This window comes from Aegilops tauschii, chromosome 7 (genome assembly GCF_002575655.3).
Source record: "Aegilops tauschii subsp. strangulata cultivar AL8/78 chromosome 7, Aet v6.0, whole genome shotgun sequence".
In the NCBI taxonomy this organism is placed as follows: domain Eukaryota; kingdom Viridiplantae; phylum Streptophyta; class Magnoliopsida; order Poales; family Poaceae; genus Aegilops; species Aegilops tauschii.
The window spans coordinates 598,713,626-598,720,148 of NC_053041.3; positions in this window are offsets into that span (position 1 = coordinate 598,713,626).

Sequence of the window (6,523 nt, forward strand, 5' to 3'; positions counted from 1 at the left end):
TAGATACAACCCTTCCGAAAGGGAGACACCTAGGTTACGCGACTATTTAGGTGATCTACAAATAATGAAAACCTACACATGAACGGGAAGAGATTACCCTTGAAGCATGCAACGGAATTCACTCTCTCTATTGTCAAAATAGATGCATCTCCTGCATGAAAGAATGAAGTTGTGTCAATCATATGTCAAACACACAAACATCATATGTCCTGCATGAAACACTCACTCACACACCCCCCACACACAAACACACTCACATATCCATACACACACATCACACACTCACTCGCACATGCACACACACACACATCAATAGCACCCCTCTCCCACACACACACACTCACATACACCATTCATTATATATGCACAAATATACACACCTAAATATAAAAAAACCATTCACTATATATGCACACATACACCAACATCACTCACTGACACACACACATACAAAGCACACACTCACACACATTATTCACTATGCATATATATACACCTTTTGTTGTAATGGAGAGGGGGGAAACCCCTTTTATTTCAAAAAAACGAGATTGAGTAGGGGCTCACCAACGGGGCAGGGGGGCGGCGGGGGAGGTGGATGCCGGACGAGGTAGAGCTCAGTGGAGGGGATGCCGCGCCGGTAGTTCTCGGTGTAGCTTGGCCGAGATGGTGGTGGTGGACGAGCTCGGTGGAGGTGGCGGTGGGGGGGCTCGGTGGAGGTGGAGGTGGAGGGGTCGGGGGAGGCACTCCCGGTGGCGGCGGCGGCGGCGGCAGAGCTCGCCGGATGGGGAGGCGGCACTAAGGGGCGGCAGCGGACAGAGGGGGCGGGGGTGAGAGAAACAGAGAGAGAAGAGAGGAGTGAGCGCGCGCGAGGGGGAAATTTTGCATAAGTCCCCGCGGGAAACATTTCCGAGAGCCAACTTTTAACGACACTCGGTAAAAGTCTTAACCTAGATCTCGGGGGCTTTTCCGAGAGCCGCACCGACAGAATTTACCGATGGTCGTCCAGCTGCACTCGGCAATGGCCGCATTTTCCGAGAGGAACTCTTTGTAAAGCATCCTTCTTGTGCATTCTCCATAATATGTATTATACTCTTTTTTTTGTTGTTTTCTTCCATGCTTGGCAAACAACCTTAGCACATCATAATTACCGTCTTGTGTTTTCTTTTTCAAATGATGGGCCTCGCCCGGTTCTAGAGACCGGCACCCCTCCGGTGGCCCCGACAGTCTAGGGCGTTGATCGGCACCGAGAGGGTGTAGTCCACGGTGAATAACTGCTTCTCCGTGTTAGTGCATGTCATCGCAAGATGACAGACCAAGTCTAGGCCAAAGCCACAGCAAGATCCCATCCGTGTAGACCAAGTCTACTACTGTGTCATCGCCGTCCGTGAGGGGGGCCACACCCCGGAGACGCGTGCCGCCTCTTCGAACATGCCACCACACCGTACAACATGTATGAGGGCCCGGTGCAATGCTCCAGTGGCATAGCTACCCCCCAGGGCCCCCGTCCCGCCTAACCCTGTAGCGTTTGACCATGGGATCTAGCCCTTTGACTTTGCACGGACAGGCTTTGACCAGTGGAACTCTCCACCCGGTTGTGTTAGGTCAGCCCATAGGAACACTTTGGAGCAACATCCGGGCCAAAGCCACAGCAAGACCCCATCCGTGTAGACCCGACGCGTCCGTTTCCCCCCTCCAGGTGCCGGCGGCGGCGCCGTCCGTGAGGGGGGCACACCCCGGAGACGCGTGTCGGGCGTTTGCAACCACCACAACACTTCCAGACTTGTGAGAGGCCGCCTACGCAAGATTTGGCGGCATGTGCTAGCCCCCGGAGGCCGCCGGCCACAGTCGTAGACACGCGAAGAGCAATCCGCGGAGAGGGAAGTTTATCAGATACTTCTCCATCTCCAAAAATTATGAAAAATTACCATGAGTCCTATAGCACATGTGCCCACGTCGTGTAAAAAACTCATGATTTTATCGTGCTCCGAGTATTTAATAATATTCACACCGCATCGTTACCGCAAAACGTCTACTACTGTGTCATCGCCGTCCGTGAGGGGGCCACACCCCGGAGACGCATGCCGCCTCTTCGGACATGCCACCACACCGTACGGCATGTATGAGGGCCCGGTGCGATGCTCCGGTGGCATTGCTACCCCCCCCCCCCCCCCAAGGCCCCCGTCCCGCCTAACCCTGTAGCGTTTGACCACGGGATCTAGCCCTTTGACTTTGCATTGACGGGCTTTGACCAGTGGAACTCTCCACCCGGTTGTGTTAGGTCAGCCCATCGGAACACTTTGGAGCAACATCCGGGCCAAAGCCACAGCAAGACCCCATCCGTGTAGACCCGACGCGTCCGTTTTCCCCCTCCAGGTGCTGGCGGCGGCACCGTCCATGAGGGGGGGCACACCCCGGAGGCGCGGGCCGGGCGTTTGCAACCGCCACAACACTTCCAGACTTGTGACAGACCGCCTACGCAAGATTTGGCGGCATGTGCTAGCCCCCGGAGGCCGCCGGCCACAGTCGTAGACACGCGAAGAGCAATCCGCGGAGAGGGAAGTTTATCAGATACTTCTCCATCACCAAAAATTATGAAAAATTACCATCAGTCCTATAGCACATGTGCCCACGTCATGTAAAAAACTCATGATTTTATCGCGCTCCGAGTATTTAATAATATTCACGCTGCATCGTTACCGCAGAACGTCTACTACTGTGTCATCGCCGTCCGTGAGGGGGGCCACACCCCGGAGACGCATGCCGCCTCTTCGGACATGCCACCACACCGTACAGCATGTATGAGGGCCCGGTGCGATGCTCAGGTGGCATTGCTACCCCAGGGCCCTCGTCCCGCCTAACCCTGTAGCGTTTGACCACGGGATCTAGCCCTTTGACTTTGCACGGACGGGCTTTGACCAGTGGAACTCTCCACCCGGCTGTGTTAGGTCAGCCCATCGGAACACTTTGGAGCAACATCCGGGCCAAAGCCACAGCAAGACCCCATCCGTGTAGACCCGGCGCATCCGTTTCCCCCCTCCAGGTGCCGGCGGCGGCGCCGTCCGTGAGGGGGGCACACCCCGGAGACGCGGGCCGGGCGTTTGCAACCGCCACAACACTTGCAGACTTGTGAGAGACCGCCTACGCAAGATTTGGCGGCATGTGCTAGCCCCCGGAGGCCGCCGGCCACAGTTGTAGACACGCGAAGAGCAATCCGCGGAAAGGGAAGTGTTCAGATACTTCTCCATCACCAAAAACTATGAAAATTACCATCAGTCCTATAGCACATGTGCCCACGTTGTGTAAAAAACTCATGATTTTATCGCGCTCCGAGTATTTAATAATATTCATGCCGAATCGTTACCGCAGAACGTCTACTACTATGTCATCGCCGTCCGTGTGGGGGGCCACACCCCGGAGATGCATGCTGCCTCTTTGGACATTCCACCACATCGTACGGCATGTATGAGGGCCCGGTGCGATGCTCCGGTGGCATTGCTACCCCCCCCCCCCACTGTCAACAACTGCTTCTTCTCATGTTTTATACTTTACACTCTTTAAAGTTGAGTTTTGAAAAAAAACATCAAAAGTCATGGAATTTATAAACTTTGGTCGTAAAAGCATATGAAATATGAGATACAAAAAAGATAGTGCAAAACAAAGACAAAATGAGAAGGGAAAAAATTATTAGAGCAGTACTTACCGAGGGTCGACTATCGGCCCTCGGGAATGTCTACTTTTTCCGAGTGTGACTCTCGGTAAAGCATCTAACCTAGATCTAGGGGGACGTATTTTCCGAGAGCTGCTCTCGGTAAATCGTCTAACCTAGATCTAGAGTTGATTTCTTTTCCGAGGGCCGCACCGACAAGCACTCGGCAAATGTGACGTCGACTACTTAAGCATATTTCCCCCTATTGTTTCTTCTCGATAATATGTATGAGCTATGCATGGGCTATCCGGTTGCTCCGTTGGTCTCGAAACTTCTTGTGCTCTCAAAGAAGGCCATTGCATGTATATGCATGGGCTATGCATGGGCTATCCGGTGGCCCCGGCGGTCTAGGAAGTTGACCGGCACCAAGAGAGGGGGTAGGCCACGGTCAACAACTGCTTCTTCTCATGTTTATTACTTTACACTCTTTAAAGTTCTCTCTCGGTGCCGGTCTAGAAAGTTGACCGGCACCGAGAAAGGGGGTAGGCCACGGTCAACAACTGCTTCTTCTCATGTTTATTACTTTACACTCTTTAAAGTCGAGTTTTGAAATAATTCATCAAAAGTCATGGAATTTATAAACTTTGATCATAAAAGCATATGAAATATGAGATCCAAAAAAGATAGTGCAAAACAAAGACAAAAAGAGAAGGGAAAAAATTAGAGCAGTGGTTACCGAGGGTCGATTCTCGGCTCTCGGTAATGGCCACCTTTTCCGAGAGTTGCTCTCGGTAAAGCATCTAACCTAGATATCTTTACTTCTTGTTCATTCTCGATAATATGTATTATACTTTTTTGTTTTTTTTTCATGCTTGGCAAACAACCTTAGCACATCATAATTACCATCTTGTGTTTTCTTCTTCGGATGGGCCTCGTCCTGTTCTAGAGACCGGCACCCCTTCGGTGGCCCCGGCGGTCTAGGGCGTTGTTCGGCACCTAGAGGGGGTAGGCCACGGGGAATAACTGCTTCTTCGCGTTAGTGCATGTCATCGCGAGATGACAGACCAAGTCTAGGCCCGTTCTGTCACGGGATCGCCCACCGAAGACTCTGTCTCGGGGACGAACGCAGTCGGTCCTCGACGTTCCCGCCCGTGTGTGTGGTTTGTGAGGCACGTGCCACGTCAAGGACGTGTGTTGCTTATTCAAATAGCACACCACCCCTGCATGCATATGCATGGTCCACGCGCATGTAGGGGTGCCCTCCCCACCCCCCTCGGGCGGTCTCCATATCGAGCACCCCGGCGGTCTAGGGCGTTATTCGGCACCGAGAGGGTGTAGTCCATGGTGAATAACTGCTTCTCCGTGTTAGTGCATGTCATCGCGAGTTGACAGACCAAGTCTAGGCTCGTTCTCTCACGGGATCACCCACCGAAGATTCTGTCTCGGGGACGGACGCAGCCGGTCCTCGAGGTTCCCGCCCGTGTGTGTGGTTTGTGAGGCACGTCTCATGTCAAGGACGTGCGTTGCTTATTCAAATAGCACACCACCCCTGCATGCATATGCATGGGCCACACGCATGTAGGGGTGCCCTCCCCCCCCCCTCGGGCGGTCTCTATATCGAGCACCCATCCGGTGGCCCTGGCGGTCTAGGGCATTATTCGGCACCGAGAGGGTGTAGTCCACGGTGAATAACTGCTTCTCCATGTTAGTGCATGTCATCGCGAGATGACAGACCAAGTCTAGGCCCGTTCTTCGAGATACTCTATGGGTATCGAGACGGAATGTGTCCGGTTTGTGCAGGAAGTGCGGGTCCTGTTGCTCCGTTGGCCTCGAAACTTCTTGTGCTCTCAAAGAAGGCCATCGCATGTATATGCATGGGCTATCCGGTGGCCCCGGCGGTCTAGGAAGTTGACCGGCACCGAGAGAGGGGGTAGGCCACGGTCAACAACTGCTTCTTTTTATGTTTATTACTTTACACTCTTTAAAGTTCTCTCTCGGTGCCGGTCTAGAAAGTTGACCGGCACCGAGAGAGGGGGTAGGCCACGGTCAACAACTGCTTCTTCTCATGTTTATTACTTTACACTCTTTAAAGTTGAGTTTTGAAATAATTCATCAAAAGTCATGGAATTTATAAACTTTGGTCGTAAACGCATATGAAATATGAGATACAAAAAAGATAGTGCAAAACAAAGACAAAAAGAGAAGTGAAAAAAAATTAGAGCAGTGGTTACCGAGGGTCGATTCTCGGCTCTCGGTAATGGCCACCTTTTCCGAGAGTAGCTCTCGGTAAAGCATCTAACCTAGGTATCTTTCCTTCTTGTTCATTCTCGATAATATGTATTATACTTTTTTGTTGTTGTTTTCTTTCATGCTTGGCAAACAACCTTAGCACATCATAATTACCATCTTGTGTTTTCTTCTTCGGATGGGCCTCGTCCGGTTCTAGAGACCGGCACCCCTCCGGTGGCCCCGGCGGTTTAGGGCGTTGTTCGGCACCTAGAGGGGGTAGGCCACGGGGAATAACTGCTTCTTCGTGTTAGTGCATGTCATCGCGAGATGACAGACCAAGTCTAGGCCCGTTCTATCATGGGATCGCCCACCGAAGACTCTGTCTCGGGGACGAACGCAGCCGGTCCTCGACGTTCCCGCCCGTGTGTGTGGTTTGTGAGGCACGTGCCACGTCAAGGACGTGCGTTGCTTATTCAAATAGCACACCACCCCTGCATGCATATGCATGGGCCACGCGCATGTAGGGGTGCCCTCCCCCCCCCTTCGGGCGGTCTCCATATCGAGCACCCATCCGGTGGCCCCGGCGGTCTAGGGCGTTATTCGACACCGAGAGGGTGTAGTCCACGGTGAATAACTGCTTCTCCGTGT